Source organism: Oryzias melastigma, linkage group LG12 (genome assembly GCF_002922805.2).
Source record: "Oryzias melastigma strain HK-1 linkage group LG12, ASM292280v2, whole genome shotgun sequence".
Lineage (NCBI taxonomy): Eukaryota > Metazoa > Chordata > Actinopteri > Beloniformes > Adrianichthyidae > Oryzias > Oryzias melastigma.
Window position 1 is genome coordinate 11,037,097 of NC_050523.1, and position 11,504 is coordinate 11,048,600.

Sequence of the window (11,504 nt, forward strand, 5' to 3'; positions counted from 1 at the left end):
ACACTCAAACATAACCACACAAATCACAATTCGAATAGTTAATGTCTTACATTTTAATTGACTAAAACAATTCTGAATGCAAGGCTTCTTGTTTCGAATAGCAATGGGAATTTTGTTAAAAAACTTTGTGGAAAAAGTGGAAACAGACTGCACAAAGAGGAAATAGGGCTTAAGGCGTTAAAACATTCAAATCTCTACAAGTTAAGCAAAATACAGCCATGCATCTTATTTCTAACCAAATGATCAAACTACACATCACACCACAGTTTGTGTCCCCGGACTGGCTCCCCGTACCTTGTCACATTGGATAGAAAGCCTTGACACTCGCCTACAGAGCGATTTACTTAACAGCTCCCTCCTACCTGAACGCCCTGATTCACGTCTACAACCCCTGCCGCCCACAGCGCTCTGCCAACAAGCAGCAGCTGGTGGTCCCCGCGCCACACAGCAAAAGATCACAAGCTAAACTCTTCAGCTCAGTGCTCCCACTGTGGTGGAATGAACTAACTCCACATGCGCAGCAGTTTCACTCCCAATATTCAAATAACTGTTGAAGACAGAACTTTTCTGCAGTTTCCCGTCGTCTACACTTGAGATCTCGCAGAACTAAAACATTTGTTTCAAAGTGTTCGTTCTGACTTTGCTTTTTGCTTGACTTGACCTTGTAAGTTACTTTAGGTAGAAGTCAATTTCATGAAAAATTAAAAGTTAAAATAGCAAAATATCGAACAGTTATAATTACCTGTCTTATTTTTTGTCATTTATATAGATTTTTTACAGACTAAAATGATAATTAAAAACGTTGTTTCTTATTTTGTTTAGCTTAGAAATGTTGATTTTTATGTTTTGGTTTCTGGAATTTTGTTTTGATTTCTAAAATGTATTTTTTACTTTTTCATTGCTGTTGTAATCTTTAATATGTTTTTGCGTTGAGTGATTTGTTGATATGATTTGAACTTCAGGGCCACCGTACAAAAATGCATATGTCTTGATTGACACCTTAATATCAGCACAGTATCAATGGAGTCGTCTGTAAACAAACACATCTGATTATAGTTTATTTTTCTGAAAGAAGATGCATCTTTTGGTTCTAAATTCACACTAATCCCACATATGAGGATTTACGTCTCATTCATTAGCAACTGGTTAAAACTTGGAATCAAAGGCTACTTTGTTTGTGCGGTGTGATTTTCTTTTTTTTTTAAATGTATAATGAAGAAGAAGTGCAAACTGACAGCAAAAATCAACAACTTTGTTATTTTGTTTGTTGCACATTTATATTTTTTGATCCACTTTGGAGCACATAGGAAATGTGCACGCTCTTCAGTGTCCCTCAGCAGTTGTGTTACCGCTCTGTTGCTGAGCTTCTTGGGGAACATGTGTGTATGTTTTCCCCATGTATGTGAGACTCTCAAGCAAACCAGAATGCCTTTTGTAAATGGTTCAGCTTGATTCAGTTTTCCTTTTTCCAACAATTGTTAGCGTTAGCATTTAGCACGGAGGCTCTTAATCTGTGAAAGATCACAATAATTACTTAAAAAGCCGGTTTCTTCTTTCGTTTTATTTTTTTAAACATTACATTTTGATTCTGGAAAATATTTCGTTTTCCGAAATACTTTTTTTAATTTAAACTTTTACAGAAACCAGAAAAGGTAGGGGACATAGCTGATCGGATCACGTTTACCCATCATTTTAACCAAGTTATTTGAGATGAAGTGATACTGGATAGGCTTCGTACTAATCATAAAACTTTTATAAGTATGCAAACATTGAAGAAGCATTGAAAAAATTCAAACATCATCATCCAATCAACATCTATTAGTTTCTTGTTGTGTGTGTGTTTTTTATTATTTCATTTTGACTTATAGACTTACTTTTGTTTTCCAATTTTCATCCATCCATCTTCTTGACCGCTTCTTCCCCTCCGGGGTCGCGGGGGTGCCGGAGCCTATCCCGGCTACTGATGGGCGAAGGCGGGGTACACCCTGGACAGGTCGCCAGTCTGTCGCAGGGCTGTTTTCCAATTTTGTTTCATTTATTTTAGATTTTTGTAATAGTATTTTGTTTTTATTGAATAATGTTTTTATTTCTAACATATAATGTAGTGGTTTTATTTCTTGATTTTTTTTTTTTTTTATTCTCGTCATGATCTTTAATGTGTTTTTGTGCTGAGAGATTTGTTCCGGCCACCGTAGTTTAGGCAATTTAAAAAAAAAAAAAACAGACACACATTATAAAGATCAATAGCCACATATTTTTGTATGTCGGTGTGTCATTTAGTCTTTTATCAGTTTTGAAGGAGAGATCAACCAAAATTGGTGGCTACTGACTTTAGCATTATGGAATATCTCCATTATTTCTATGTGCTTTACTTTTAACGATAGGCTTAGAGCGTTCCTTTTGATACAGCTTACATCGTGTTTCCAGCTGGCAGATGTTATTCTGAACTGATATTCACCTAAGCTGTCACAGGGTAAGCCTGCTGGGGGACCACCTGTGGTTGTGGTAGTATCTCCCCTCGACGTTAACTTTCTGTTTCTCTCCCGTAGTTTGTGCCAGTTCCCTTCTTTGCACTTCTCTGCAGGTGGCGTTGGCTCCACTGCAGCATGTTCCTGCTGTTGCTGGCACAACCAACCCACCGAGATGACATTTTTGCAGTTGCTATCTCTTTCTCAGTGTTCCATCCTACATTTGTCGATTTTGTTATCCCCATTGTGTTAATGAAGGTTTTGCCTCTAACTGTTGCGTGATTTTTTAAAACAAATTTCTGGATATCTCTACTTATTTAATTATTTATTTTTATTATTTTAAAAAGTCTAATGGCACACTCATTTAAAGACCCACTCTGATGAATATCGTGTTTTTGGTGTTTTTAAAATGTTTTTATGGCATCTTTTTCTTATGATGGAGGACATAGATGAAGGACATTCAGCTTCAAATTGAATTTCTGAGTATTTCTCTATTCAAATGATTATGAATCAGGAGCAGACAAAAAAATGCTGTTAGAAAAGCTTGTAGCTGTGACATAGAAACCAACAATGGCGAGCTTCCTACTCTGCTCCATTTAGATCATTTAGAGCAGAGGTGTTGGAATCCAGGCCCGGAGGGCCGGTGTCTTACATGTTTTCCAACCAACCTGCCTTTGAAACTCCAAACACACCTGATCCAGGTAATCAGCATCAGATGAGGCAGGATTTCTGGAAAACCAGTAGGACGTCGGCCCTCGAGGACTTGAGTTTGACACCCCTGATTTAGAGGGTTTCATATTGGCGGCCCAATATAAAGTATATAGTATAAAGTGCCTATTATACTATACACGTAATTTTCTCAATACATGCAGCCAATGCTGTATGGGGTTCCATTTGTGCCAAAAATATGTTTTAAGTCCACTGTCAATGTTTTTGGTCCATTGTCTATGTGAACTGATTTAGATACATCTACTTGTAGCCTACTAGATCTATGTACAAATACATTTACTCGTCCTAAAAAATATACATCTGGATAGCTCCAGTGCCGTTTTTGTTGAACCATTTTGTTAGATTGGTAGTGTGAGGGGCTGTAAGCTAGTGGGAGAGTGTTTAAGCAAAGGGATGTTGGGAAGTTAGAGCAAGCTTACACCATGCCAAATGTTTTGCCCACAAACCAGAAGGCAATTTCTAATGATTTCCTGCCACGCTGTAGAAACTTTGTCTTAGAAAACAACAGTTTTTTTTGTATTTATAATAATAATTAATAGAACACTTGGAACACTTGTAAAATTGGTTAAAAGACTTTTACCTCAGATTACCAGTAAAAAAGAAAACTACATCATTGTTGACATAACAGTTGCTGAGAAGTAAGATTTTGAATGCATTTTCTGTAATTCCTTTATGTTGGCTTCTAATGAATAAGCTTATGGGGGGGGACAAAAATGTAAGAGTAGGGATTATCATTAGAAAAATAAAAGCTTTTAGTCTGTTAATCATGTTTGTGACCCATTACTGATTCATTTTAAAATAATTAAGTTGGCTTAATTTCAAAGAAATGTTCATCTTATTGCTAAAGCTGTTGATCAGAGAGTTCCTGGACTGGAAAATAAATACAGTTTGCTAAGATGTTTTGATCACTATTCCTTTAACTTTTCTTACTTTTTTTTTTTTTTTGTAGTTTTGACAATAAAATCAGATAGTTGCTTGAAATTCTTGTAAAAACGGTGTCTTATCTATCGTCAGAGCTGCAGTTCTGAGAATAGAAATACTGAAGAAAAAGGGAAAAAGTAATAATGTCTATCTTTTAAAATGAACACTGACACAGTGCTGTGGATGAACTAAGCTGATCTGTCATGTGGCTGAGTGGAGAACAAGATGCCATCAATGGCAGCGCTGAGCTATGGATCCCAGTGACATTAATTTTCCAGTGTCAGTGTTGATGTATGGGGCTCTTTGATGAACATGGTGTGGGGGGCACGCTGTAACCTTGTGGAAAAACTGTGAGGGGTCAGACCTTGCCCATCTGAAAATGTGCGCAGAGGAAGGTCACACAAATTGCAAATGTAAATTTTGACTTATAAATTTATGTGACAATAGCTCAATGACAGCTCTTCTATTTTAAAAATTAAAGAAATAAGAAGTATTACTTGTTTATAAAGGGATAATGACTCTTTAATACTTAAAATTATTGCTGTAATCAACAGAATATGCATAGGCAAAAAAAATAATAAGAATAATTTCAATGAAGACAGAAAAAAACCCTCCACTTCCCTATTCAAAGTGAATAAATCTTCATTTTAGTCATCTTTTTACTGAAAAAGATGCAGATACCAGGAGAAAAATAATTTTGTGATTTTAATATGGTGGCATAAAAAACCATTCATTTTTTGTGCTAGCCCTCTATTCCTCTCAGCCAAGAGTCTCAAGATCGCATTGAATAGAATAGAAGAAAAAAGTGGATCAAATGCTCACTACAGATCCTGGAAATGAGGGTATGACACCGTTCGCCTGAACCATTTTGTGTGACATAACTGTATCTGTGAGTCGGGATAGACTTTACAGCCACATACCTGAAATAGCATTCATTTGAAAAAGACACATCACAAAGAAAACGTGTGAAAAAAAAAGGGCTTCCCTGACCGCTGCTGGCCAACCTTTTTGACAGAAATGGGAATACATCTCACCAAAGCTCTTACACAGCCATTATTGTTACAGAGAAAGATCTTACAGAAGGTATACAAGCGACAGAAGGAGGCAGCATTACATCCAGGGCTGTAAAGAGTACATGATGAAAGTATGATGGATGTGCGATGAAATACAAGGTAAGGAGTCATCAATACTCAAAGTATGGTGAATTATGGTAGCTCGTGTGTGTGGAGTTGAAAGGCTTTTTAGCTTAAAGTAGTATTTGGGCTGTTACTTTATAGGGTTTTATCATAAATTTGCATCTTTCTAAAAGGAAAAAAATTCATAAGAGTAGCAGTCGGGTGTAGTAGTCGAAATATATTCATTTTAGATTATAGATTCAGCAAGGAGATGGCTGTGCCCTATCCAACCCACTGTGGACGATTGAGTGGGAATTGTTTAGGAGGATTTAAAGAAAATATGTCTATTGACATTAAAGGGGAGACATATATGTCCTCAGGCTTTTTTCTTTTCTTTTCCTCATTAACCAAACACAAATAAAATGTAGCAGGACGCTATGGAGAGATAAATATTCATTTTTTGGATATCAAACTGTCCATGTCAGCCCAGCAGAAGAACAATCTACAAGACCATGCTGCTGTCACCTGGACTTGAACTGGGGTTGCTGCAGCCACAGCACAGAGTACTAACCACTATACCATCACAGCCATGCATGTGCACCGTCCACAGTTCTAGTCTTTGTTGCTTTCTATGACCTTTTTGTTGAAACACGGTAGGACTGTTGGAACAGTAGAAGTGCTAAGTTTGATTTATTCGTATGCAGATACAGAATAAACACATCTTTGCATAACAATCACAGCAGTTGATCATTCTGGACTCTATTCACAATGTTTTTGCCCTGTCAAATAAGAGATATCTCTATTCTCTACTTACTTGGTATTAGAGTTTGACACTTGTAAGATCTCAAATGGAGGAATTGAAAGAAAATATCTGTCTTTTAGCATTAAAGGGTTGACAAATGTATACTCTGCTAGAGCTTGTTTTTATTTTATTTTCGGTAGCAACTCGGGATATTTCCATTGGAGCAAGTTAAAAAAAAAAAAGATTGAGACGTCTATGACAAAAATATAGACATCGTGGAAATGTAACCACCTTTTTGAAAATTAAACTGTCTATGTATGTCCAGCTAAATAACAATCCACAAGAGCTTGTGTTTCTTTTTTATTCCTCGTTAACTAACTTAGGGTTGTGTCCATGGGAGCAAGTTAAAAAAAAATGGTTGAGACGTCTGTAACAAAAACCGAAATCATGCAGAAGTAACTATACTTTCTGAAAATAAACTGTCCATGTGAGCCCAGCTAAATACCTACCCACAAGCCCACGTTGCTGTGACCCGGATTCGAACCGGGGTTGCTGCGGCCACAACGCAGAGTACTGACCGCTATACGATCACAGCTATGAATGTGCACTGTGCACAGTTCTAGTCTCTGTTGCTCTCTATGACATTTTTGAAGGAACAGTAGAAGTGCTGAGTTTGATATATTCGTATACAGATACAAAAGAAACACATCTTTGCATAACAATCACAGCAGTTGATCGTTCTAGACTCTATTCACAATGTTTTTGCCCTGTCAAATAAGAGATATCTCTATTCTCTACTTACTTGGTATTTGAGTTTGACACTTGTAAGGTCTCAAATGGAGAAATTGAAAGAAAATATCTGTCTTTTAGCATTAAAGGGTTGACAAATGTATACTCTGCTAGAGCTTGTTTTTCTTTTCTTTTCGGTAGCAACTCAGGGATATTTCCATTGGAGCAAGTTAAAAAAAAAAAAGATTGAGACGTCTGTGACAAAAATATAGACATCATGGAAATGTAACCACCTTTTTGAAAATTAAACTGTCCATGTAAGTCCAGCTAAAAACCAACCCCCAAGATCGCGTTGCTGTGACCCGGATTCGAACCGGGGTTGCTGCGGCCACAACGCAGAGTACTAACCACTATACGATCACAGATGTGAATGTGCACTGTGCACAGTTCTAGTCACTGTTGTTCTCTATGACCTTTTTGTTAGAACTGTAGAACTTCAGGAACAGTAGAAGTGCTAAGTTTGATATATTCGTATACAGATACAGAAGAAACACATCCGACCGAGACACTTGTAAGATCTCAAAGGATTATTTGAAGTAAAATATCTGTCTATTATCATTAGACTGGTGACAAATACTAAGTTAGGACTTTTTTTTGTTTTCCTCATTAACATACTCAGGGATGTGTCTATTTGAGCAAGTTAACAAAAAAAGATTGAGACATCTATGACAAAAACAAAGTCATTATGGAAAGATAACTACGTTTTTATATATTTCCCTTTCCATGTGAGTCCAGCTAAATTACAATCCACCACATCATGTTGCTGTGACCCGGATTCGAACCGGGGTTGCTGCGGCCACAACGCAGAGTACTAACCACTATACCATCACAGCTTTGAATGCGCACTTTGAACAGTTCTACTCTTAGTTGCTCTCTATGACCTTTTTGTTAGAACTATAGAACTTCAGGAACAGTAGAAGTGCTAAGTTTGATTTATTCGTATACAGATACAGAAGAAACACATCTTTGCAGACGTCTGTGAAAAAAACATAGACATCATGGAGAGGTAACTATGTTTTTGGATATGAATCTGTCTATGTAAGTCCAGCTAAATAACAATCCACAAGACCATGTTGCTGTGACCCGGATTCGAACCGGGGTTGCTGCGGCCACAACGCAGAGTACTAACCACTATACGATCACAGCTATGAATACACACTGTACACAGTTCTAGTCTCTGTGGCCCTCTATGACCTTTTTGTTGGAACAGTAGAAGTGCTGAGTTTGATATATTCGTATACAGATACAAAAGAAACACATCTTTGCATAACAATCACAGCAGTTGATCGATCTAGACTCTATTCACAATGTTTTTGCCCTGTCAAATAAGAGATAGCTCTATTCTCTACTTACTTGGTATTTGAGTTTGACACTTGTAAGGTCTCAAATGGAGGAATTGAAAGAAAATATCTGTCTTTTAGCATTAAAGGGTTGACAAATGTATACTCTGCTAGAGCTTGTTTTTCTTTTCTTTTCGGTAGCAACTCAGGGATATTTCCATTGGAGCAAGTTAAAAAAAAAAGATTGAGACGTCTGTGACAAAAATATAGACATCATGGAAATGTAACCACCTTTTTGAAAATTAAACTGTCCATGTAAGTCCAGCTAAAAACCAATCCCCAACATCGCATTGCTGTGACGCAGATTCGAACCGGGGTTGCTGCAGCCACAACGCAGAGTACTAACCACTATACAATCACAGCTTTGAATGTGCACTTTGAACAGTTCTACTCTTAGTTGCTCTCTATGACCGTTTTGTTAGAACTATAGAACTTCAGGAACAGTAGAAGTGCTAAGTTTGATTTATTCGTATACAGATACAGAAGAAACACATCTTTGCACAACAATCACAGCAGTTGATCGTTCTGGACTCTATTCCCAATGTTTTTGCCCTGTCAAATAAGAGATATCTCTATTCTCTACTTACTTGGTATTAGAGTTTGACACTTGTAAGATCTCAAATGGAGAAATTAAAAGAAAATATCTGTCTATTACCGTTAAATGGGTGACAAATGTATACTCTGTTAGTGCTTGTGTTTCTTTTTTTCCTCGTTAACCAACTCAGGGATGTGTCCATGGGAGCCAGTTAACACACAAAAAAAGATTGAGACGTCTGTGACAAAAACATAGACATCATGGAGAGGTAACTATATTTTTGGATATGAACCTGTCTATGTAAGTCCAGCTAAATAACAATCCACAAGACCATGTTGCTGTGACCCGGATTCGAACCGGGGTTGCTGCGGCCACAACGCAGAGTACTAACCACTATACGATCACAGCTTTGAATGTGCACTGTAAACAGTTCTACTTTTAGTTGCTCTCTATGACCTTTTTGTTAGAACTATAGAACTTCAGGAACAGTAGAAGTGCTAAGTTTGATTTATTCGTATACAGATACAGAAGAAACACATCTTTGCATAACAATCACAGCAGTTGATCGTTCTGGACTCTATTCCCAATGTTTTTCCCTGTCAAATAAGAGATATCTCTATTCTCTACTTACTTCACAATAGCTTTGACACTTGTAAGATCTCAAATGGAGGAATTAAAAGAAAATATCTGTCTATTACCGTTAAACGGGTGACAAATGTATACTCTGTTAGAGCTTGTGTTTCTTTTTTATTCCTCGTTAACTAACTTAGGGTTGTGTCCATGGGAGTAAGTTAAAAAAAAAATGGTTGAGACGTCTGTAACAAAAACCGAAATCATGCAGAAGTAACTATACTTTCTGAAAATAAACTGTCCATGTGAGCCCAGCTAAATACCTACCCACAAGCCCACGTTGCTGTGACCCGGATTCGAACCGGGGTTGCTGCGACCACAACGCAGAGTACTGACCACTATACGATCACAGCTATGAATGTGCACTGTGCACAGTTCTAGTCTCTGTTGCTCTCTATGACCTTTTTGAAGGAACAGTAGAAGTGCTGAGTTTGATATATTCGTATACAGATACAAAAGAAACATATCTTTGCATAACAATCACAGCAGTTGATCGTTCTAGACTCTATTCACAATGTTTTTGCCCTGTCAAATAAGAGATAGCTCTATTCTCTACTTACTTGGTATTAGAGTTTGACACTTGTAAGGTCTCAAATGGAGGAATTGAAAGAAAATATCTGTCTTTTAGCATTAAAGGGTTGACAAATGTATACTCTGCTAGAGCTTGTTTTTCTTTTCTTTTCGGTAGCAACTCAGGGATATTTCCATTGGAGCAAGTTAAAAAAAAAAGATTGAGACGTCTGTGACAAAAATATAGACATCATGGAAATGTAACCACCTTTTTGAAAATTAAACTGTCCATGTAAGTCCAGCTAAAAACCAATCCCCAAGATCGCGTTGCTGTGACCCGGATTCGAACCGGGGTTGCTGCGGCCACAACGCAGAGTACTAACCACTATACGATCACAGCTGTGAATGTGCACTGTGCACTGTTCTAGTCTCTGTTGTTCTCTATGACCTTTTTGTTAGAACTGTAGAACTTCAGGAACAATAGAAGTGCTAAGTTTGATATATTCGTATACAGATACAGAAGAAACACATCCAACCGAGACACTTGTAAGATCTTAAAAGGATTATTTGAAGTAAAATATCTGTCTATTATCATTAGACTGGTGACAAATACTAAGTTAGGACTTTTTTTTGTTTTCCTCATTAACATACTCAGGGATGTGTCTATTTGAGCAAGTTAACAAAAAAAGATTGAGACATCTATGACAAAAACAAAGACATTATGGAAAGATAACTACGTTTTTATACATTTCCTTTCCATGTGAGTCCAGCTAAATTACAATCCACCACGTCATGTTGCTGTGACCCGGATTCGAACCGGGGTTGCTGCAGCCACAACGCAGAGTACTAACCACTATACGATCACAGCTTTGAATGTGCACTGTAAACAGTTCTACTCTTAGTTGCTCTCTATGACCTTTTTGTTAGAACTATAGAACTTCAGGAACAGTAGAAATGCTATGTTTGATATATTCGTATACAGATACAGAAGAAACACATCTTTGTACAACAATCACAGCAGTTGATCGTTCTGGACTCTATTCCCAATGTTTTTGCCCTGTCAAATAAGAGATATCTCTATTCTCTACTTACTTGGTATTAGAGTTTGACACTTGTAAGATCTCAAATGGAGAAATTAAAAGAAAATATCCGTCTATTACCGTTAAATGGGTGACAAATGTATACTCTGTTAGTGCTTGTGTTTCTTTTTTTCCTCGTTAACCAACTCAGGGATGTGTCCATGGGAGCCAGTTAACACAAAAAAAAGATTGAGACGTCTGTGACAAAAACATAGACATCATGGAGAGCAGTGTTAATTTCGTTGACGAAAAATTTTCGTCATCGTCTTCGTCAACGACACTATTTACCCAACGAAAACGAAACGAAAACGAAACGAAAACTCCCGCCCAGACCCGAAAACTTTAACTAAATTGACAGACTTTTTTCGTCAACGAATAAAAACGACACGAGAAGCGCTTTTCTTCATGCGGGTGAAACTCTGAAGCTCAGAGGTACATTTAAATGTAAGTCTGGCTTTATTGTTTTAGCATGACGTTTGTAAAGTTATAAATCGATGTTGTTGTGTATTTCCGAGTGCTAGCAGCCCCGCTGTTTCTTCAGATCCACAAGCAGTCACTGGTTTAATCTCCAACGCCATCACGTCTTACGTGACAACAGCGCCCTCTATTGGCCGGCGGTGGTATTACAGTTCACCACAGACATGCT

The 11,504-nt window shown here is 37.4% G+C and overlaps 6 non-coding genes across 6 annotated transcripts; all 6 read right to left on the bottom strand.

Annotated features, from left to right (window-relative positions):
• Window positions 1–6,498: 6,498 nt before the first annotated feature.
• trnah-gug lies at window positions 6,499–6,570 on the bottom strand. The gene has a single exon. It is a non-coding gene; the product is annotated as a tRNA-His (tRNA).
• Window positions 6,571–7,525: 955 nt separating this feature from the next.
• On the bottom strand, window positions 7,526–7,597 carry trnah-gug. Its single transcript has one exon. It is a non-coding gene; the product is annotated as a tRNA-His (tRNA).
• Window positions 7,598–7,838: 241 nt separating this feature from the next.
• On the bottom strand, window positions 7,839–7,910 carry trnah-gug. The gene has a single exon. It is a non-coding gene; the product is annotated as a tRNA-His (tRNA).
• A 1,065-nt stretch (window positions 7,911–8,975) lies between these two features.
• On the bottom strand, window positions 8,976–9,047 carry trnah-gug. The gene has a single exon. It is a non-coding gene; the product is annotated as a tRNA-His (tRNA).
• Window positions 9,048–9,550: 503 nt separating this feature from the next.
• Window positions 9,551–9,622, bottom strand: trnah-gug. The gene has a single exon. It is a non-coding gene; the product is annotated as a tRNA-His (tRNA).
• A 485-nt stretch (window positions 9,623–10,107) lies between these two features.
• Window positions 10,108–10,179, bottom strand: trnah-gug. Its single transcript has one exon. It is a non-coding gene; the product is annotated as a tRNA-His (tRNA).
• Between the last annotated feature and the right edge of the window lie 1,325 nt (window positions 10,180–11,504).